Here is a 23990-nt window from a genome sequence, read left to right on the forward strand (position 1 = left end):
GTGATGCAGTGAAAAGTTGTAAATCTCACTGCGTCAGTTCTATGTGGCTTTTGATGTAAGAATGCCTACCCTGCATACATTACACCTGGTGCAGGTATAATGTGAACCAGGCCTCTACAAACTGACACAGTGTGTCCAATACATCAGTTTGTATATATGGAACAGTGTGGATCACTGATTGAGCCGCTGCTGCGTCAAGGTAAATGACACTGCGGTGGCGCTAGCTCCTTGTAAATATGCCCTTAATCGTCTAGGTCACCGTGCTGAGATCAAGGCCAGTTCAAAGGCGTTACAGTTTCAGCCATGTGCAGGGCCCCAGAAAGTAAGGAGGGATGGCCCCTCCTTTTCAACCTTGCTAGCTTGGAATCGACTTGAATTCAAGCTTTGTGATCCCCAGAATGAACTCCAGTTCAGGAAGCCTTGATAACATTTCTATTTACTCCACTATGAGTACTCCTGCTACCAAGCTTCCAAGCGCTATAAAGCTCATTCATTGTTGCTTATGATGTGCTTTGTTGGTTGCACAATGTCCATTCTTGCATATTAGAATTGTTTACAAAAATAACAGGCAGATCATAAATTTCTATTAAACATAAATACAAATAACAACAGATAGTTGCTTGTGGCACACCACAATTCTAGGAAATAAAACAATTATAGTTGTTGAGAAGGCACATTACACCTTTCTATGAATCAGAACAGTAAAAGAAATGATAGTGAAAGGCTGCCACACCATAACTTTCCATGAAATATAAAAATAATCCTTACAAAGCGGGCACAGCATACCTTTTAGTATATTATAAACATACTAATAAAATATACACAAGATTGCAGCAGTACACCAAGTAATTTACACATGAAAGAAAGATAGTATAAGTGGGGAGAGTAGGGATCCCCTGAACCCCTTAGGCCCCGGAGGCTAAATTGTAAGCAAATAGGGAGGGGGCTACTCGCTCCCCCCAAGCTTCATAAGGCCCAGGTAGCCCACCACTGGAGCCAAAATGTAACAAATCGGGGAGGGGGTATGCATCCCCCTTCCCCAAGCAATTAAAGGCCCAGGTGAACCCTCCCCGGGGCCAATTACTTTAAATGAGAGGCAATGTACAAAGCTCTCCCATAGCCATTATTAACCTCGGGGACCCCATCACCTGGGGTCGGCTCAGTAGCTATGTCCCGGGGAGTATTTTCTTAAATTTCCTGCCAAGCGCGAGTAAAAAATAAGTCTCCTCCCAGCAGGCTGGAGCTTTGAAAATGCTCCTGCCTGCTGGGAGAAGACCTTTGATCTGAATCACTGCCCACAGTGAAACGGGCAGGGAAACAGATAAAAATATTGCTTCCACCCGGCAGGAGCAGCATTAGGAGCTTCTACCTCAGGGTGAGAGCAAAGCTGGCTCTTGCTGTATGTGGGGGAGCCGACTGGGGCCTTAGGGATACCCCCACAGTCCCCAGCGAGATTATGGTGGGTCCCCTGAGATCCAGGGGATGGGGTTTCTGGGGCCGATAACTGCTCGGAGAGGGGGGTGACCTTCTGGGAGATGGGGTCCCCAGGGCCTAAGGAGGCTCAGAGAGAGGAGCCACACAACTCCCTTCCCGTTTATTCAAATAAGTGGACACGGGGGATGGGGATTCCCGGGGCCGACAAGAACAGCTCAGGGAGGGGGATCCATTGCATTTTTAGAAATGGCCCTGGGGATAGGTTCCCCAGGGCCTAAACAGTTTCGGAATTTGGGGTCAAATGGCCCCCCTCACCTTTAATAATAAAAAAGGCCCTAGGGTAGGGGGTCCCCAGAGCCAGGCCCTTTGGCCAACCCCCTGCCACACACAGCCATAGGCCGTATGCAGCGTGGGGTTGGCTGCATTTGGGGGGTTGGTCACAGTCCAGACCTTTTGGCTACCCCCCACGCAGCATGTGGTTGGCTGCATGCAGGGTGGGTCTGCCGCAGGACCACTGTGGCCAACCCCCCACTGCACATGGCTGAAGGCCGTGGACAGCATGGGGTTGGCTGTATGTGCGGGGTTGGCAGCAGGGGTTGCATTTACGTATGGTAATTATATATTACTTTACATTTTTTTTAAACTAGAATTTCACTGGGAAAAAACAAAGGTTAATGTAATAGGTGAATATGTCAGTGGCAACATTATTGTTTTTAACAAAAAAAATTACTGAAATCCACCAGTTATAGTTAGCAGAGCTAAATATAACTTGAGCCCCCGCCATGCACGGCTTATGACCTCACATATTGCATCACTCATGAAGTTCTATGACATCATTGATAATATCACTGAAGACGTCATTGATGACATCATCCAAGCTTCTTTTGAACACATTGCTCCAAAAACAGGTACAGCATTGGAGCTCTTAATGTAAGTGCAAATTAGCTCAGAAGAATATGAGGCATCATTAATTCCACCACGGAAACACCTCCCCTAGATGTAGAAAGCTTTAATTATGTGCCACATTGAACCTATACCATACACTTCACGGGTAGCGTAGTTCACATTAACAATCAACCACAAATATATGGGAAACCCTAATTTAATACAGTGGTCAGTCTGTATACAATTGTTCAATCAAAAGCCAAGTTCCTATAAATAATGAACATCTGTTCCAAAAGGAATGCTCTGATATGGACAGCTTTTATCTGTAGCAAAACCCTGACAGTCACAGAGCCTACATTGAGATCAGAAGTGGGTATAAGTAGAGAAGTGAGTCTTGTAAACAGTAATCACTCTATGGAGAGAGTTTACCTTGTATCAGACTGTTTGCAGACAGGGAAACTCCCAAGAGAAATACAATATCTAGTAAAAACAGTGTATACTCTGTGCAACACTTGGCATACAAGACACTATTCACTTAAAATAGGCAACACCTGAAGGTACTAAAGATTATACTACCAGCAGCCTTCATCAAACTGTGGTGAAAACGTTACTGCTAGCCCATCTTTTGAATCAAAACAGGCACATGTACATGAGTTAGTACCTGGTGCACATAGTCTTCTATGTAACGTAACAATTGACATGCTGAGACGATTCTAAAAACTCCAGGCTGCTTACAATACTTAGGGGGAGATTTACAAAAACTCCTTCCAACGCAGCGGAGCCCCCAGCCAGGTTGCACTGCGTTGCGCACCAAGGTGGGAACAGGAGAGCGTCATATCTTCAAAGATATGGTTCTCTCCTCCCCTTTCCTTTGCGCCGGCGCTGATTACAGTAACTATGCACCATGTACACACCTTAGCGCCATAGTGCTTGGGTGTGTGTGCGTGTGAGACTAGGATAGGTTTTGTACATAAAAGGGTACCCTTCCTGTTAAAATACTATGCCTAGACAACATGCAAAGATTTTCCCACTTTACATACGTGCAGCAGTGATGCACGCATGCAAAATCGGAAAAGGAAGGAGACATGAAAGCATTTCTTCTTCCTTGCACCTACTTTAAAAGGGCGCAGTTTTCTCATGTTAAACCCAATCTTCTTTATCTAGTAAATTGTGTTTAGCCTGATAAACCTTGGGTGGTTGCATGGGAACGTCCATGCGTTATTTCCAGTGCTATACAAGTTTAGTGCTGGAAAGTAAATAGAAAAAAAGATTCTGCGCAGATTTGCGTCATTTATGTAACGCAAACGTGGCGCAAATTATTTGTAAATCTCTCCCTTAGTGTGTTGTATGTGAAATCTTTGTCCCGTTGCAAACTTTTTCTGCAGAGCCTAAGCTTGTGTGGAATATGCTGGACACAAGTTTTAAAATGTCCGCTGCACACAGGGTTACTCTTGAGTGCAAACATTTATAACATGTTCAATACCTCTACACACTTATGATGCATTAGAAGCAGATGTGTTAGTAAACCCTAACACCCATCAAATGGTCACAGGCTGTACAGAATTAGGTAGAAAAGTAATATGGTAGGTACCCGTCACTATGTAAATTGTAAAACAAACTAGCACACACATTGGATGATATCATCAGTGATATCATCAATTTTGTAATTTGAGATGTCATCGGTGATGTCTTAAATTATGTAATAGATCATGTCACGGGTGATATAATATGTGAGGTCATAAGCAGTGCATTGTGGGGACTGGAGTTGAAGTTAGCTCTACTAACTATAACTGGTGAATTTCTGTGTTTTATTTGAAATTCGAAACGTTAATGTTGTCACTGATATATTCACCTAACTATAAGTTTACTTTAACCTTTGGTTGTTCCAGTGAATATAAAGATATATACATACACTTTTACAAACACTAACTAACCTAATGTTACCTAAAGTGAAAAAGGAGCTAAATTTGACTAATACATTGAAAGAGGCTTTACCAGGAACAATAAAAACATATGAAATTAAGAAACTACCCTTTCCTAATCCTCCTAAATGCAATCTGCATAGTTTGTATTTGCATAATTATGTGAAATTTTGGGGAAATTATGCAAAATACGAATCCATCACTTAGCACTACATTTTGGCGCAAAAAGCGCCCTTTAATCACTTCGGTTGTGAGGACACATTTTGTGGTAAAAAAAAAACTGTGAACAACTGCCTCTTGCGTTATACCCATTAGCGTAATTCCTGCGCACGAGCATGGTAAATATTTGTAACTGCATGTAATTACACAACGTGATGTCCTTTCTGTAATTTTGCATAATAAGCTTAATACAAAGTTACTGAAATTACACAAATTACGCTGGCAAATTTACCTTTCTCACAGGCCTACTTAAATGTGGAAATGAGGTGTGATTAGAGGCATTATTTCTAAATATGTAAAACTTTGTCTGGTTATGCAGTCAGATAGCTGAAGTGACACTGAACATACGTTGAAATAGCAGATTGTTTTATATGCTTATATGTTTTATTTAATGCTGTTTCGTTGGAGAAATTATGACGATGAGGTGTTATCAGTGTTTTTAATTTACTCTGTACATGTCAGTGTATGCCAGTTATTTGTGTATTGTATTTTCAGGCTTTTGTGGTTTACACCTTCGTTTAATCCACATGACATTAGTACAGCTGAAATCAAGAGATGATCTATTTTTGATAGTGATGTTTTTGGTGTACTTGATGTTGTTGAAAATGCATGTTAGGGGGAAGTTATGGAATGTCTTGACTTACTCTTTAGATTGCAGTGTGTGACACTATTTGGGGTACTGTATTGCTCACATTTAGATTCCTTCCATGTGTCATTATTAAACATGCAATTTGTGAAGTTGTATATTGATTACTTTTGGTTAATGTTATTAACAATATATAATGGGGTGGGAGAGTAGTTAACTTTTCACTAGCATGTTTTTTTAGATTTGTGGTATAACTGTCGTCAACATATCGGTCAGCTTCAAAGTCCTCTGATAGTGGTATTGCTGCCGTATTATAGTGGGACGTGTTGCCCTATCACAGTGGGTGTATCTGGGTATCTGGCAATGGGATGTGAGGGCATTTGATGATGGGATGCGGCTCTACGATGGTTGGTATGATGGCGTAAGATACCAGCTGCATGGGTATTTGGAGAACTACTGGTGGTTTTGTGGACATATGGTGGTTTTTGTTTTGGCATTTGATGGTGCTGTGTTGGAGTTTGATGGTAGATGTGTAGATATAGGATAGTTGTCTGGCTGTATAATGTGGGCTGTGTCTTTGTACAGCCATTTGAGGTGGCTGTGTAAGTATATGATGGGTAGATGTATAATTGTGTGTGTTGGCATAGGTTTATTGTGTGGGTATATTATGGTGGATGTTTAGGCATTGGATAGCACATGATACCTGCTGTATGATAGTTGTGTATGGGCATTTACTGGTTGCTCTACAGGTATATGGTGGTGTGTGGGCATTTGATTGTGGGTGTGTTACCATGTGATAGTGCATGATTGAAGTGTGGATGTATATTGATGGGTGTGTGATTGTGGATGTATGGTTCTTTCAAGATGGGGTGTGGGACTATTCTAGTGATTGTGCAGATTCCAGATTGTGGGTGTTTGAATGTATGATGGATGGGTGAGTGGCTATGTGATGGTGGGCGTTTTGGCATAAAATATGAACTGGATGGACAGAGGATGGTGGATGTGTTGGTGAATGATGGAGGCTGTATGACTGAGTGTGTGAATATATATATTGATTGCTGGGCACTAATATATAATGGATGTGTTGCTCAGTATGCAGGAGTACTATAGGTGTGTGGGCGTATGATGGCAGTGCTGTGGGTTCATTATGATGGACATGTTGGCATATGATGGTGGGTACCAGTGTTTGATCATCTAATATATACTGGTTGCGAACTTCTGATAGTGGGTGTGGTCATATGGTGGGTGTGTTGGCATCTGATAGTTGTGTGCACGTATAATTGGTGTGCGCTATATGATGGTTGATGAATGATGGCGACTGTCAAAGCCTGATGGTGGGAGTGTGGACACAATCAGATACCTGGTTATATGAACTTAGGGTGTGGGAAGTATATCGGTGGCTTTGCAGATATCAAGATTGTGGGTGTGCGAGTATATAGTGGTCCGTGTGTTGGCATATGATATTAGTTGTGTGGACATATGATGGGAAGGGCAGTGTTGAATGATTTGTGGGTGTATTGTGGTTGGTGTGTAGGCATTCAATGGAGCTATCTGGGTGTATGATGCTAGATGACATGTTGACAAATGATGACGGGGTGCTGAAGGCTAAAAGGACATATGATTTTGTGTGGTTGTGTATGATTGTGGGTTATGGTCATATAAAATTTGGTGCAGTGGCCTATGATGTTGCTTATGTGGATATATTATGGTATGTTGACGTTCCTCACACTGGCAGTTGGACGGCGTCTATGGGGGTGAGTGAGACAGGCCAGAACACAATATAAGTTGGAGATGCTGAATTAAGAACTTGAGGATTTCCATGCAGCTCTGCTTGGTGACATAAATAGGAGGTGGGATTGTGGCAAACAGATCCTCCACATTAAACAACTTATCACAATACGTCAGGTCACTCAGCAGTGTGATATCTTGCTGATAAGCCAGGGCTACTGGAATTATGGGATTGTGCGACAGCGGCGATTTTCACATAGTTAGAGGTTTGCCGCATTTGCCACATACTCCATCATTTGCTGCATAATCTACAGATGTTCATTTTCTTTTTAGTACAAACGGTTCAAAAGTTAATAAAACACCAATATTGCTGCGTAGGGGAAGGCCCTTTGTAGCTTAATGCTATATTTGGATGTTAAGCTGGTACTAATGAGATGCAAGTTATGTCCAGATAGTGCTAACACATGTAAAGATGACTAAATAATGAAGTAATACAATCACAAAATGTGCAGCATAATGTGCCTTTTCATGAACAAAAACAATTAGGCCAGGCTGAAAGGAATATAGTGAATGGAAGACAAAGATATATGTAGAAGGCATCCTATATGGCATTACGCTTGATGGAACCTACATCATGCCAATGTTATTGTCATCAACTTGATCAAATATGTTGAGGTGTAATATAAATTGCCTACAGATGTATGGCATGCATGGGTTAAATTGACATTGCAATGACCAGTTATTATCTTACTCTTTGTCGACCCGTTGCATTTGTATCCGTTCTTGTTCTGTGAGTTCTATTTTGATATGTGCTCTGTTTGGTATCCCGATTTGACACATGTACTGCAACTTTTACCTTCCTCTCCCTCCTATTGTAAAGCGCTCTGATATCCCTCGGGATCATGTTCGCGCTATATCAAACTTTATGCATAAAAAATAAAATAAATAATGCTGGAAGCTGGCACTATCAATTAGGACAAATGGGACCTGATTATAAGACATATCAGATACTTGCATTGATCTTGAAAATAAATTAGATGCAGTGAAGGTAGATATGGGCTCCCTACAGGAGAGCCAATGCAAACACACTTGCAAGGTACGCAACGAGACACTCTTGCAAATGTTGCAGCCTTAGTTCACGAAGTTGTCCTGTGTGGTCAGTTGTCTAACAGAATGTGTGATGTTCTTGGAAGGCAAAGCAGAGGATACACAGGGGAGAGTAAGTTGAAACAATTCGCACATAGTTGTGATCCCAGAAGTAAAAGAAGGTTGCAACCCCACACTATACGAGATATGGCTTCAAAAAGAAGTTTGCCCACAGGGATTGTCACAGCATTTCAGAGTAGGACACACCCACAGAGTACCGACCAGGTCCTCTCTGGCAATGGACCAAGACCCATAGTTGCCAAAATACTTATTTTGGAGACAGAAACACAACTCTGCAATTCGCTAAACCCGGCTATTTCAGCATAGACATCGAAAAGATCTTGATATTCATTGATTATACCCTTGCAGTCAAGCATAAAAAAGCCTCTTTTATACAAGTCAAGAACAAATGGAGTCTGCATAGGCTAAAATACACTTTGTAGTTTTCAGGGAAATGGAGACTAGTGGTCCACCAAAAGGAATCCAATGGGTCCTGTGACTTAGAAGAAGACTCCTCTGTGCATCCATCAATGGGGACTCCACAGGCCGCAGACAACATAATATGATTGCAGTAGTATAGATGGCAGACACCAGTTAGCCGCAATCTTAAATGAAGGATAAAGCGCTTGCATAAATATTTAACTGTGTGTATGTCAGCTGACTCTGCTCCAACTGATTGCTTTTTACAGGAGATATAGCAGTCCATGTAAATTGGGGGCTATCGAGCCGCCTTATGTAGATTGTCCTAATAAAGACCCTTTCCTTAGTAATAAACAGGAAGATGTTGCTGTGGACACAAAAGTAGCAGCCTCCGCTCCATAAATGTCTCCCTCCTAGGAAAACGAAGAGAGTTATATGCAGATTGTTTTGGTTGAACAGTTTTATGGACCTGGAGAAGGGTAGCACAACGCGAATAAAGCACCTCAGAGTCACTTGGCAACTGGTAAAAAGACTGAACCAATAGAGAAAGCAGGGAAAACAAGTTGTACATCACCACACTAGATATTTCCAAAGCACACTACAATTCTTACCAAATAGAGGATTATAACATGATGTGAGGGGGGGGGACTGCATGCAGTGGTCAAAAGATATTGCATGAATTCCTCTCTCAAGAGATGGGAGGCCAAACTGTGTTTCTCCATGAAACACACCTCATCCGAACAGAAGGAGCTCAACTATGGTGCAGATGTAGTGGGTAAATTTGTATAACAATGTTGTCACGAGAAGAGAGAGGGAAATTAACTATCCAGTCGCATTCTTCCACTACCCTACATAAAAGCAACTGGGCGAGGGGGCAGGGTCCAATGAGGCCATTACTTTTCTGTCCTAAGGGGGTATCCAAAGAAATTGGAGTAGACGCATCACTCACTTTATCGTGACATGCCTCAGCATCAGTGCCTATTCACACCCTGATAGGGTGATACCACCAGGGCGGAATCAACCAAAAAAATGGATTTTGAGAGTTCTTAGATAAAATCTGACTCAATAATGCAGGGCTCCAGATGAAAATAGAAGGAAAGATACCTGGCAGTACACCCAAAAGGATTCTTTATTAGTAGGATACTGGGGGTATGATTCAAAGTATTACAAGGTATGTCCTTGTAATACTTTTAAATCATATCCCCAGTACCCTGCTAATAAAGAATCCTTTTGGGTGTACTGCCAGGTCTTTTTATTCTTTCCTTGAATTTATACTTTGTAATAACCCAGGAAAAGCTGGTCGTTTATCCAGAACTATTTGGTGCGGTCAAGGTAGAAAAAGAAATGCGTTACTTACCTGTAACAGCAGTTATCCAGTATTGGTGTCTTTCATAGATTCACATGCCTGAATCATTCCCCGTCGTCGAGACGGGAGCCTCCGGTAAATAAAAAAGTAATGTCCATAGACATACATGGAGAGAAAGGGTCCAAGGGTCTCCCCTTAGTAGCCTTTCCTTGTCCTTATGTAAAAAGGACCAAACTGACATAGTCAGCCAATCAGCTCCGACCTCCCTCTAGAACCTTCCTGGGAGGAGCCTCAGTCCCTCAGATTTTCGTACGCACCCAGCTAGGTTTGGCGTAGTATAGTTCCGAGAGGGAAGTGAGTCCTTCCAGGGGAGGCGGGAGGGTTGCATGTGAATCTATGAAAGACACCAATACTGGATAACTGCTGTTACAGGTAAGTAACGCATTTCTTATCCAGTATTAGGGGTGTCTTTCATAGATTCACATGCCTGAATCAGAGTAGCTAGCAATCACAGTAGCACATTTGTAAAACAGAGTTGCTCTGCCGTCATAGTAGATAATACATATAATATCATACAATAAAGAGACAGCTTAGACATAATCTCATCAGAGCAATAATGTGCATACCTGGAAGGCGGGATGTAGGAAGGCTCACCTTACTGAAAGAGATGGCGAAGCACCGCTTGTCCCACTGCCGCATCCTTCTGGAGTTCGATATCCAGGCAGTAGTGTCTGGAGAAAGTGTGCGGCGATTTCCAAGTCGCCGCTCTACAGATGTCCAGGATCGGCACTCCAGCAAACAGTGCTGCCGACGTAGACATCGCTCTGGTTGAGTGAGCCAGAACACGGTCATTCAAAGGCCGGCCGGCCTTGTCATGGCAGAAGGAAATCGCCGAGGAGATCCATCTGGAGATGCTTTGCTTCGTGAGGGGTAGGCCCATTCGTGGCCTGCTGTATGCCACGAACAGCTGTGAGGATTTCCTGAGATCCTTAGTCTTGTCCAGGTAGAACTTCAGGCACCTCATAAGGTCCAAAGAATGCAGCGACCTTTCCGCTGCTGTGGAAGGGTTGGCGAAGAATGACCTAAGGACCAATGGTTCGTTGAGATGGAAGTCCGAAGGTACCTTTGGAATGAACTTAGGGTTTGGTCACAGTATCACCCTATCATGTCTGAATTGCAGATATGGTTCTTGAATGGACAAGGCCTGCAGCTCGCCAACCCTTCTGGCCGAAGTTAGAGCGAGCAAGAGCGCTGTTTTCCATGAGAGGTGTTGAAGCGATGCCCTGTGAATGGGTTCAAACGGGTGACGCATGAGTTGGTTGAGTACCAGGTTAAGCTGCCATGTGGGAGGTACTTTTCGCCTCGGGAAGGATCTGTATAGTCCTTTGAGGAATTGCTTGACTAGCCGACTAGACCACAGAGAAGGTCCCGTGACCGATCTGGTGAACCTCGAGATTGCTGCCAGGTGAACTTTGATGGACGCATGTGCCAGTCCCGACTGAGCCAAATGCAGGAGGTATGGTAATATTTGTTCTGGTGTGATGGTGAGTGGCCGTAAGCCCTGTTCCGAGCACCATATGCAGAACCTCTTCCATTTGAGACAGTAGGTCTTGTTCGTACTGTCTGCTCTTGCTTTGGCTAGCACATCCTTGCAGTCTTGTGGGATATTCAGGCCACCGAACTCTCTGTGCTCAGGAGCCATGCTGATAATTTGAGCGATTGGAGGTTCGGGTGTTGCACTTGCCCGTCGGACATTGTCAGTAGGGCTGGGTGTTGGTTCAGGCGGATCGGTGATTTGATGGATAGTCGAAGCAGATCCGAGAACCAGTGTTGCCTCGGCCAGGACGGGGCAATCAGGATCAGGGTGCATGGCTCCGCTTTCATCTTTCTGAGGAGCCGTGGAATCATCGGGAATGGAGGAAAGGCGTATGCAAAGACGCTGTACCATCCGATGGAGAACGCATTTCCTAGTGATCCTGGTTGGGGATGCCAACTTGCGTAGCACGGGCATTTGGCGTTCCTCTTGGTGGCAAAGAGGTCGATGTTTGGGACTCCCCAAAGAGAGAAGATGTGCTTGAGGGCGCCGTCCGACAGTTCCCACTCGTGGGAGAGGGACTTTTGCCTGCTCAGGGCGTCCGCGATGGTATTGTCCTTCCCCGGGACATATTCCGCTTTGAGTTGGATTTCGTGTAGCACCAGCCAGTTCCAGATCGTCTGAGATTCGCGTGAGAGCGAGAGTGAACGCGTTCCCCCTTGTTTGTTTAGATAGTGCATCGTCGTGGTGTTGTCCGTCCTGACGAGCACTGGGGATTTCTGGATACGGGGTAGGAAGGCTTGTAGAGCCAGAAACACTGCTCTCAGCTCCAAGAGGTTTATATGGAGTAATTGCTCTTGAGAGTCCCATTTGCCGCTGATCTGTAGGTCCTGGAGCACAGCGCCCCATCCCTCTAGGGAAGCGTCTGTTGTTATCACCAGCGGTGATGCTGGGAGGAGAAACGGTAAGCCCACTGTCAGATTGTGGCGACGTGTCCACCATTGTAGACCTTTTGAAATTCTTGGTGTGATCCGAAGGATGTCCTCGAATGAGCCAGTGCTTTGGGTCCATTGGCTCGCGAGTGCCTCCTGCAAGGGCCGCATTCTGAGCCTGCAGTGCGGGATGAGGAGTATGCAGGAGGACATCATCCCCAGGAGGGAGGTGTAAGTCCGAACTTTCAGGTGCTTTTTCTTTGCCACAGCCGTGGCCAGAGATAAGATCTTGTCTGTCCTTTCTTTGGAAGGGAAGGCCTTCGTGCACCCTGTGTCCAACATGGCCCCTAGGAAGGTAATTTTTGTTGCGGGGACCATGCATGATTTCTTGATATTGAGCGTCAATCCCAGATTTTGAAAGAGATTGGTGCAGGCGTTGGAGGACGTGACCGCGTCCCCGGGTGAGGGTGCCTTCACCAGCCAGTCGTCTAAGTAGGGGAATATCTGGTGGCCCAGTTGGCGCAGGAAGGCTGCCACAGGCGCAAGGCATTTTGTGAATATGCGCGGCGCGGACTTGAGGCCGAACGGCAGGACTTTGAACTGATAGTGACGGCCCGCCACCTCGAATCTTAGGAATTTCCGGTGATTTTTGAGGATAGGGATGTGGTAGTATGCATCCTGGAGATCCAGTGAGACCATGAAATCTCCTTTCTCTAGAATGCCCAGGATTTCCTGAATCGTTACCATCCTGAACGATTGGCTCCGTAGGAAGGTGTTGAGTCCCCGGAGATCCAGGATGGGTCTCCACTTGTTTTCTTTTTGTTGTACAAGAAAGAAGTGGGAGTAAAATCCTTTCCCCTTCGAGGATGCCGGAACCCTTTCGATTGCTCCTTTTTGTAGCATTGTCGAAAGTTCCTTCAGAAGCAGGCGTGGATGTTTGTGTGTCCGTCTGCGTGGAGGGGTATTGGGAGGGATGGAGGTGAACTCGAGGGAGTGGCCAAATCGAATAATTTGAAGAACCCACCGGTCCGTGGTGATGTACTGCCAATTGTGAAGGAAATGGGTCAGCTTTCCTCCAATTTGAAAGGATGGAGATGGTGTTTGGACTGGCTGGAGTAGGTGGTCACTGGCGGCCGCCAGCGCCCCTCTTGGTATTTTTACCTCTGTAGGACGATCTTCCGAATGTAGATTGTCGGCCCTGCTGTTGCTTGTTCTGGTACTGGCCTTTGTGATTGTACGAGAATGAGGACGAGGACCTGTTTTGATATGAGCCTCGATAGGAGGACTGACCTCTGGGCCTGTTGCCCCGAAAGGACTGGTTTCTAGACTGTAGAGAGCCCAGTGCCCTTGCCGTGTCTGTGTCCTTCTTAATGGCCTGTAGAGCCTCGTCGACCTGTACTCCAAACAGGTGTTGGCCGTCGAAGGGCATGTCTAGAACCTTTGCCTGAACTTCTTGGCGGAATGAAGTCGCTTTGAGCCATCCCTGGCGTCTCAGTACGGCAGCTCCCGCAAGTTGACGGAAGCCAGTCATGGCTGCGTCGATAGCACAGTCTATGAGTTCCGCTGCAGAAGATTGACCCTCAACGAGGAGCGCTTTCACCTCACCCTGGACGTTATCAGGTAGTTCCTTTATGTAAGGGGCAATGTCCTCCCACAGCTGGCGATTGTAACGCCCCAGCAAGGCAATGGAGTTGGCCACCTTGATGGACATGGCCGACGTGGATGTGAAGCGCTTGCCAATCGTGTCCAGTTTCCTGCCCTCTTTGTCCGGGGGAGCTGACAGTGGTGAGGAAGGGTTGCGGGAGTTTTTCTGGGCCTCCTGCGTCACTACCGAGTCCGGTTTGGGGTGACCATTAAGGCAAGCCGCTGCAGTGAGTGGTGCCCTGTATTTTTTATCAAGGCGTGGGACCACCGCTGGCACAGAAGCAGAAGTGAGCATTAGCTTCTTTCCCTGTTCCCATAAAAAGTCTATGATTGGAACAGCTTTTGCAGATTTTTGAGGCTGTTCCTTAAAGTCGTGGAGGAAACAGTCCGTTTCCGTGGATTCCACCGCCATGTGGAATCTCTTCGCCGCTCTCTCCACCAGCTTGTGGAAGCCCGCAATGTCCACCGGTGGGGAGTCCGCTTGGCGTGGTTGTGGTGAAGCTGGGGATGATGCAATATATTCGTCTTCATCATCCTGGTCCGAGTGGTCTGAGTGAACCTCCTGGACCTCCCCTTCCTCCAGTTCTTCCTCTTCCTCTTCTTCGTCCGAAGAAACCACCACTTGAGGTTGGACTTCTTGGTGGGGTTGATGGTGAGGATGAGGGCGTTCCGGTGCGGACACCTGTACATGAGCTGGAGGTGTCTGATCTCCCTTGTCCCCTGGTGCGGGACTCTCAGGCGCTTGACCGCCTCTGCTAGGCTCCGGAAAGCGCCGCTTGTAGTCTTGCACAAGAAGTTTTAAGTCATCCACCAGGGCCGCTGGTAAGCATATCATGGGGGTGACTTCGGTGCGGACACTGGCTTGGACGGAGTGTTCCTGATAGGTGAATTCCTCCTGTTCCTCATCAGTGCTTTGGCATTTTATGTGAAGGTCTGAGACTGAAGTAGCGGGATCCAGATGGTCATCCTCTTCGGATTCCTCGCTTTGGAAAATTTCTTGAGGTGGTTGCTTTTCCACCTTGCTAGGAGACGTTGTTTCCGGGGTAATTATTGGCTTGCCCTGTTTGCCAGTCTGAATGGTAGAGCTTGCAGTCGTCGAGGGGACCGTCGACGGTGGTAGCATCATGGACGGCGTCTCCACCAGTCTTGATTTTTTCCATGGTTCATTCGACGACGAATCGCCTGTCGACGGTGTCGTCGTCGAGTCCGTCGACGGAGCCTTTGGTGTCGTCGACGGGGTCGTCGTCGACGGTGTCTTCGTCGACGATGTCTTCGTCGACGGGGTCTTCGTCGACGGGGTCTTCGTCGACGGGTTCTTCATCGACGGGCTCGTCGCCGACGAGCCTCTCGTCGACGGGGTCGTCGACGAGGTCTTCGTTGACGGAGGTGTGGACGTAGGGATCTTGGTCGTTGACGACTGCGAAGTCGTCGTCTTCATCGACGGTGCCTTCGTCGACGATGGTCTCGTCGACGAGTCTCTCGTCGACACTCTCGTCGTCGCCGGTTTTGACGACGATGGGCTCGTCACTGTTGCCGGCTTCGTTGTCGACATGGTCTTTGTCGTCGACGACGATGACGTCAGGAGAATAATTGAAGAAATCGGCCTACCTGACGACGAGGAGGAAGTAGTCATCGTCGTCGAAGCTGAGGGCGACGATGCTGACGTGGTAGACACTGTGGTTTTGACTGAAGTAGTCCTCTGGCTTTGTCTGGAGGACGGAGCAGGCATTTTGAAGGTTTTATCCTCCTTAGCAGACACTGAGGATGACGCAGATCTCGCCTCTGAAGACTTTTTGTGGGTCTTCGCAGGAGGAGTGTCTGAGGGGCCCGGGGAAGCGTCCCTTGGCCTCTTGTTTGAGACAGCAGAAGTCCTGGAAACGCTGCTCACAGAGGACTCCAGATTGTCTCTGTTCTTAAGCCTGTCCAACCAGATCAGAAGGCGACCTTCTCTGTCTCTCACAGTCTTTTTGGGAAAAGACCGACAGATTGTGCATTTCTCCGAATTATGATCCGGGTAAAGGCAATACAGGCACAGGTCGTGTCTATCATCCACATGAATCCTTTTCTTGCTGCAGGAAGAGCAGGCCCTGAACAGGGCTTTCTTCCCCGAGTCAGACATGGAAAAGGCAGTATAAACACACACACTTACTTCAGGGATAGTGTGTTGAAGAAGTCCTTGAAGAGTTTTTAGGTTCAAAGAACACTTCCAAGAGAGTTTGTTGAATTTAGAATAATCCTGAGGAGAGCTCAGGCTGGAGACTCCCTAGCACAACGTGCGGTAGAAAATCTGAGGGACTGAGGCTCCTCCCAGGAAGGTTCTAGAGGGAGGTCGGAGCTGATTGGCTGACTATGTCAGTTTGGTCCTTTTTACATAAGGACAAGGAAAGGCTACTAAGGGGAGACCCTTGGACCCTTTCTCTCCATGTATGTCTATGGACATTACTTTTTTATTTACCGGAGGCTCCCGTCTCGACGACGGGGAATGATTCAGGCATGTGAATCTATGAAAGACACCCCTAATACTGGATAACAATGCTCTTTTTAGGTCTAGTCGGTGGAGTTGCTCCTCTTCCTTAGAGGGATGCAGCGGAGTGTAAAAGGCAGGCAAAGTGATGGACTGGCTTATTTCAATCAGGATTTATAAAGCACACAAATCACCTGCAAGAGTCTCAAGGCGCTTAAGTTGCTAGCTGCTTTGCAGAGAAAGCAGTGAAAACGAGGCAAAAGCAGGAGAAAGCACTCAGAAAAAAGGGGTAAGGAAGGAGAAAACAGTAAAAAACAAGGCAGGAGCAAGCGCTCAGAAAAACAAGAGGAAAGCAGCATGGGAGAGCTAGGCCGGGAATGGAAAGGGAATGACGAATTTAGGCAAGAAGGAAGCTCTAGTGCGAAGAACCAACTTGTCTGGGAAGATGTTGAGATATAAGGACTTAGATGAAAAAGCCTGGAGCTCACTGACCCTCCGGGCAGATGTTACTGCCACTAGTAAGGCCATCTTGATGGTAGGGAGCCTGAGAGGACAGTTGTGGAGTTGCTCGAAAGGAGCGCACATCAGAAAGGTGAGTACTAGGTTGAAGTCCCAATGAGGCATGATGAAGGGTGAAGGTTGAAACATGTTTAAGACCTTTCAAAAACCGATTTACAACAGGGGATTTGAACAGGGATGGCTGATCTGACAACCACAGAAAGGCTGAGATGGCAGAAAGATAGCTCTTTAAGGTGCAAAAAGCAGAGCCCTGCTAGGTTAGAGAAAGAATCAATAGAAGGACCTGTGAAAGGGGGACAGAAAGAGGGTCACCTTGCTTTTCTGCACATCATGCCACAAACTTGCCCCAGCAGCAGGCTTATACCATCTTGTATGAGGGACTCCTGGCTGCCAAGATAAAATTGCAGACTATGGACGGAATGTCAAAAGCTGTCAGCTGTCGCTGCTCAATCTCCATACATGAAGGTGGACGTTGCCAGGCTGAATTGAAGGACCCTCCCCTACTGCCTCGACAGGAGATTCATGCAAAGGGGCAGCCTAATCGGAGGGCCGATGGCCATGCTCAACAGCTCGGGATACCAAACTCTCTAAGCCCAGCCCAAATCCACAAGTATGACTTGGGCCCGGTCGCTCCTGATGTTCTTGAGAACTCTAGGCAGGAGTGGTATGGGTGGAAAGGCTGACAGGAGGCCTGAGCTCTGCTTGATATGAAAAGTGCCTTCGAGCAACAGTCATCTTGGAGAAGGAAGCGGCACGTGAGCGGTAGGATAGCTAAAGTCGAAGCGAAGCCATGGAGATGGAAAACCAGCAGTGTGAGATGTGGATCAATGCTGTGAACCCTGTAAACAAGCCTGCACTGTTGGCCTGAGTCAAAGAAACAGGAACCTCCCTGGTGCAAGTGAACGTCCAGTGGAAGTACGGCGGACCTCCCCCTGAATGGGCAGGTGTCCCCCCTTCCTTTGGCTCAGAGTTGTTAATTGGCAAGCTGCCTCAAGACATCTACGAAGATAAATTGATGCGACTCTTTCAGAGAGTGGGCAAACTGTATGAATTCTGCCTCATGATGACCTTCAGCGGCCTGAACCGCGGCTTTGCCTACGCCAGGTACAACAGCCGTCGAAACGCCCAGTCTGCCATTGCTGCGCTGAACGGCTACGTAGTGCAGAAAGCCCACCGCATTGTTGTGTGACCGAGCACCGAGACGTGCGAGCTGTGCGTCAACAGCGTGCCCTGCAAGGGGAGCTGAAAATGGCACTGCAGCAGCTGACTTCTGGAATTGAGGACATCACTTTGTACCCAAGCCCCACCAAGAAACGCAAACTTCTGGCTGTGGTCAAATATAACTCTCAAAGAGCTGCAGCAATGGACAAAAAAGTCTTAGTGGAAGATAACTTGAGGTTGTATGGACAGAAGCTTAGCGTGGACTGGCTGACACCGGACTTAAAGCAAAAACTACTAATTGTTTCAGAGAAAACCACTATCTCTCATGGGGAGCCAAATAGGACAATTTCATCTGTTCCTGCCCAGCAGTCTGAGAAGAAGGAACGGGACCAGCTGAAATCCTGTGGCTGTATAATGGATTTCCTATGCATACTTTGCAGAAAGATGCAGCGGGGCTCTCCAGAATTCTTGACCAACCTCTTGGCTGTTAGCCCAGAGGGACTGATGTGCTTCTGGTATAAGGTCGTGATTCCAGGCTATCCAATTCCTTTCAGTCGGTACACCTGGGTCATGCCTGACAAAATGAGTTTGCGAAACGAGCATGATCAGGCAAAGGAGGTTGTTGCTCTACTGGCCCTAAAATCACTTGGTGAGTATACAAATTGTCATTTGTTAGGAGGGTAAATGTTAAAGCAAATTGTGTAAGAGTGTACATGGGATAATCTGCCACGTTTAATGTATGCCTGCAAGTAAGGTGAGATTCCCTCATTAAGGAATTTTCATTAAGGGAATGGACTTGACTACCCTGTGAAAGGATGGGCACACTTTCCTTCGTCTCTCCACTCTGTTTCCTTCCGCCAACTCACCGAGGATCTGCCGATGACGGATGCAATTCAGAGTGGCCGACGCCTGATGGAGATGCCGGAGTGGCTAAGGAGGGGATAGGCTGGGGATCAACCTGCTGGCCGTCTCCTGCCTTTCTCGGGTTAAACCGCAGTGGCTTGACCCCCTGCTTCGCCTTCCGGAATGGCGACTGAGACAAGAGTGTTGTTTCCCTCAGCATGGGTGCAGCTGAGAAAGTTCCGCGGCACTACGATCCAATTGCCCCCGGGCTTGTTTTTCACTTCTCGAGTCGGGGTAAAGAGGCTTGGAGTCTATGGCTGCTGGGGGGGGGGGTGGACTGGGTCGATGTCTGGCTGCCTGACCCACAAGGTCTGTTGGTGCCACGTCCTCAACCATGCAGAGGCTGGGAAGCTTGCAGACCGTGGATACTGGGCATGTAGAGGCATAGCTGGAAGCCCCTTGTCCGGCCAGAAAAGGAGCGAAAGATGGACAGAGGTTGATGGGAGGCATCAAAAGACCCAAGGACCTGGCCATAGCCTTTGTCCGCCTTGTCTCCGAAAGTAAACGAGATCCATCAAAAAGCATGTCTAGAAGTGAAGCTTGGACATCCCCTGCAAAGCCAGCTGTCCGCAGCCAGGCAGGGCGCCTTAAAGCAACTAACAAAGAAACCGCTTTGCCTAGCGAGTCGGTCGTATCCAGCCCACATCTGATTGTGAATTTAGCTGCATCTCTCGTATCAGCCGTAGCTTGAGAGAGTATGGCCTGAGCCTCCTCCGCACTTGCACATCAAAATCTCACAAGGAATGGCAGTAACGTCCCTAAAAGTATGCAGTGTTCACAGACTGCAGTGCCAGGCTGGTGGAAGAAAACATTTTCTTGCCTAAGGTGTCCAGCCTCTTCAGGTGAAGTGGCATGAAACTCACCAGGATTTACTTGGAAAGTGGAGGCTTGGACCACCAAGCTCTCCAGGGTGGGGTGCTGGGTGAGGAACGAGGGGTCCCCTGGGGCAGGGCAATGGAGACAGGCAATTGTCCTGTTCCCAGAAACCCCTGTGCAGGGCTTAGACCAGGCCCCCAGCAGGACGCCCGTGAGGGCTTTGTTAAATAGAAGAAGCGGTGACCCCAGCCACCATCCTCACCACCATAGTAAATGTGACACCATCCTCTGTAGCTACGGTAGTAGGAGAGACCAAGCCAGTATCTGGAGAGGTGTCTATACCACTGGCATCCACCAATTCCTCACAACAGTCCATGTCAGGGTCTAGGGGCTGGTATTCTTCAGGGTTCAGTGGCCCCTCCTAATACCGTAGGAATAGGGCTATGGCTCCCGCCTGGAGGAAATGGCTCCAGTAGGTGTAGGAGTGTGCGTTAGACAACACCTATCTGGTTCCGTGTCAGAGTTGGGGATAAAAATGGGGGCGGCGCCAGAGCTGGGAGCGTCGACTTCGGGACCAGTGTCAGGGAAGGTCAAGTTGGTATGACCGGCGCCAGTCCGGATCCATCAATGAATGCACGGGGCCCGACTGGCGTTGAGGGAGGACCCGTTGGCAGAGAACCAGTGGGGGCTCCCCCCACGAACCCGCGAGCACCATGGCATGCTAGCGGGGTTGGGCTGACCAAATATGAGGTGAAAGGCCTCATAAAATCGACGGAGTTGGGGGGGGGGGTCGCTCCGGCTTCTGAAAACTCTGGGAGGCACGGAGCAGGCCAGGCCAGGTGCAGGCTCAACCACAGAGCCAGGCCTTGAATGACGAGGCTCCTTAGTCTTGTCAGATGACTTCGACAGACATGGTGAAGTCGAAGACCTTTTTGATGTTTTACTCTTCTTTTTGTGGGACTTACTAAAACGCTAAGTGGACTTTGACAAGGATTGATGGCTCCGCAACTGATAACGGGGCCTTCCTCTCGTCCGGAATTGAGACCGTCGCTGCATCACACGTCCAGTGGCAAGGAGCTTGAGGGACCATTCCCCAAAGGCCTTGGGGTGCATGGTGTGGAAGTCAATGCAGAACTTCACTGCGTGGTCACACTCAAGACACCAGAGGCACACAAGATGCAGCTCTGTCGCCAACATCTGATGGTAACAGCCACTGCAGGGCTTGAAACCAGCCTTCCATTGGATATCCTGCCACACCAGGATAAAAATCTCTAAAAAATTAGACGAAAAAAAACGCAAAAGGAAAGGCAAATAACGACTGGAGGTAGCTCTCTCTGGATCTATGCTGACTGGTGTGAAAAGAATGGCAAGGGGCGACCAATCGGTCCCCCCGAACGTATGGCAGAGTACCACGATCCCCCCGGGAAGCCATCTTGGGCGGGAGGCGTGTCTCGGCTGGTATGCCCGAAGCGGCGTAGCCGGGGCGCGCCTTTTCCCGCCCTAGAGTGGGTTGGCCTAGACACTGACGCGGCTGGCCACGCCCTTGGGGCAGGCAGGGGCGGGTTTACGCCCGCCCTGAAGACGGATAAAAGGAGGAACAAGACCAGAAAGCATCCTCTTGTTCCTGTGCTCTGAAGCTGCACCTCCTCGCTGCACGTGAGCTCGAGACGGAACGAAGAGCCATTTTTGAGCGTTGTAATCTTTCTCGTTTGTGTTACAGATACTCTGTTGGAGAATGCCGAAGAAGGCGGGAAAGCGGATGACTACCGAACAGATGCTGCGTGTTCTCATGAAGGAGATGACCGACCTAAAGAGGCGGATGGATAAAAACGAGGAAGGGGGCCCGAAACGTCCTTTGGAGGGAACGGCCCCGGGAGGAAAAGGCAAGAGGCCCAGGAGAGGAGCAGCTGGGGGAGATACCCCGGGTCCCAGTGCCCCGCTCGAAGTACCCACTCCTGTGCCGGAATAGGGGAATCCGATTCCCGTGGTGGTCACCCCCGTGTCCGGGGAAGACATGCCGCCCGAGCTGGCAGCACAAGTAGCAGCGTGGTTGGGTAAAAGTAGCAAGGGCGCCACGGCTGTTGACGCGCAGGTGTTAATGAAGCAACTGCGGGAAACTCGTGAAGCAGCGAAGGTATCCACGCCGGCTGCGGCCGCAGAGAAGCCACAAGGGACGGTTTTAGTCGCAGAGACAGCGTCCAGTTCAGGTAAGCGGCCATTGCCGATTGCGAGGGAAGAGTCGGCTCCCTCTCGAAGGGAGAGGTTGGGGCAGCATGTTCCTTTAGCTATTAAAGAAAAGATATGGGCAGGGGAATATGTAAACATCTTCTCGTTGCTTACTGATCATTATGAGATGGAGCATGTTAAAGGTCAGAAGGATCTCATGCATCCGAGTGTTTGGCGCGCAAAGATGGCCGCCTTTAAGGTTAATGAAAACATTGGCAATTGGGGCAAGGCATGGGGAATTTTCACATCGATCTTGGGAGAACGGAGGCCCGAATTGCTACCCGAGTTGCCGAGTTATCAGTCAAGGATCATGGGCTACTCGGTATCACACGAGGGTAATCATTGGTTTTGCTATGATAATCTTTTCAGAAAATCAAAAGAACATGATAAAAACTTAACTTGGGATTGTTATGATTCTGTGTCTTGGTCCAAAATGAAGGAGACTGGTATGTTGAAAGTGCCATTAGTAGGGAGTAATGTGGGCGAATCCTCCCGTCAGTATGCGGGGACGCCTTTTCGATCAGGTACGGGTACCGACAATCACTCGAGGCCTACCGGTAATACAGGTAAAAAAGGGGTTTGCTGGAATTTTAACAGGAGTAAATGTACTAGGCCCCAGGGATCGTGCAAATTTAAACACGAATGTAGTGGGTGTGGGCAATCATCCCATCCTGAGTCCACGTGCAGAGCCAAAACGGGTGATAACGGGGGTAGAGGAGGTGCCAAACAGGTCTAACATAGTCCGAGGGGCACCTTTACCTACCCCGATTGATACCTTGGCAATGATTCCCTGGCTCAGTGAATACCCGGATCGTGCTTCTGCTGGGGTGTTGCGGAACGGGTTTTCATATGGTTTCCGCATCCCAGTGGGGGACTTTCAGGGTGTGGAAAAATGCAAAAATCAGATATCAGTCTTGCAGCATACGACCGTGGTACAGGAAAAGATCCGGAAGGAGGTTACTCGAGGTCGAGTCGCCGGTCCGTTTAGTGTACCGCCGATGGCTAACTTTGTCTGTTCGCCTTTAGGAGTGGTCCCCAAGAAGGACCCGGGTGAGTTTCGGCTGATACATAATTTGTCAGCCCCACGTGGTCTTTCCGTAAACGAGGCGATAGACCCGGAAATGTGTTCGGTGCGGTACGCATCTTTCGATGAGGCCGTGGCCATTTTGAATCGCCTGGGGCCCGGGGCGCTGATGGCAAAATCTGATATCGAGTCAGCGTTCCGGTTGCTCCCGGTACATCCAGACGATCAGCGTCTACTGGGTTTCATGTTTCAGGGTCAGTATTATATGGATAGATGTATGCCGATGGGATGCTCAATTTCTTGTGCCTATTTCGAGAAATTCAGTAGTTTTCTACAATGGGTCTTCACAAAGAAGACGGGTTTTCAACATGTGATGCATTATCTCGATGATTTTTTGTTCCTGGGGGCAGCCGGGGATCCAGAATGTGGGCAAGCTTTGGCTGCATTTTGTGTTTTAATGAATCAGTTTGGCGTGCCATTGGCACCAGGTAAGACGGTGGGTCCTTCGACTTGCCTCGAGTTTCTGGGGATCGAGTTAGACTCTGGAGAAGGTTGTCTTCGTTTACCAAGTGATAAAGTGTTAAAGTTCAGGGCATCCCTGCAAATGTGTTTGAGTGAAGCTAAGGTTAAGCTGCATCAGTTACAGCAGTTAGTGGGACAGTTGAATTTTGCCCTGAGAGTTATACCTATGGCCCGCCCCTTTTCCCGTTCGATCGCTCAAGCCATGGTCGGATTGAAGGAGGGCCATCATCGCACGAGGCTCTCGGCCGAGGTCCGCCAGGACATGCGCATTTGGTTGGCATTTCTGGCGGATTTCAATGGTCGAGTCGTCTGGAATAAACCAGCCGTGTCCTCTGAGGAGCTGGGGCTGTGGACAGATTCGGCAGGGAGTGTAGGTTTTGGTGCCATTTTCGGTGCTCGATGGTCTGCACAAAAATGGCCAGCATGGTGGCATAACAGTGGACTGACAAGTAACATTGCCTTCCTGGAACTTTTCCCCATTTTCGTGGCCCTGAGAACGTGGCCCGAAGGTTTCAGAGATCACTCTGTGGTATTTTGGTCTGACAATATGGCCGTGGTTGAGTGTATCAATAGTCAGGCAGCACGTTGCAAATGGGTTT

The 23990-nt window shown here is 48.0% G+C and overlaps 1 pseudogene; it reads left to right on the plus strand.

Moving 5' to 3' along the window:
- Positions 1-17529: 17529 nt before the first annotated feature.
- LOC147693080 (dead end protein homolog 1 pseudogene) lies at positions 17530-18584 on the plus strand (annotated as a pseudogene).
- The last annotated feature ends 5406 nt before the right edge of the window (positions 18585-23990 follow it).

The sequence above is a fragment of the Lissotriton vulgaris genome, chromosome 9 (assembly GCF_964263255.1).
Source record: "Lissotriton vulgaris chromosome 9, aLisVul1.2, whole genome shotgun sequence".
NCBI lineage: Eukaryota > Metazoa > Chordata > Amphibia > Caudata > Salamandridae > Lissotriton > Lissotriton vulgaris.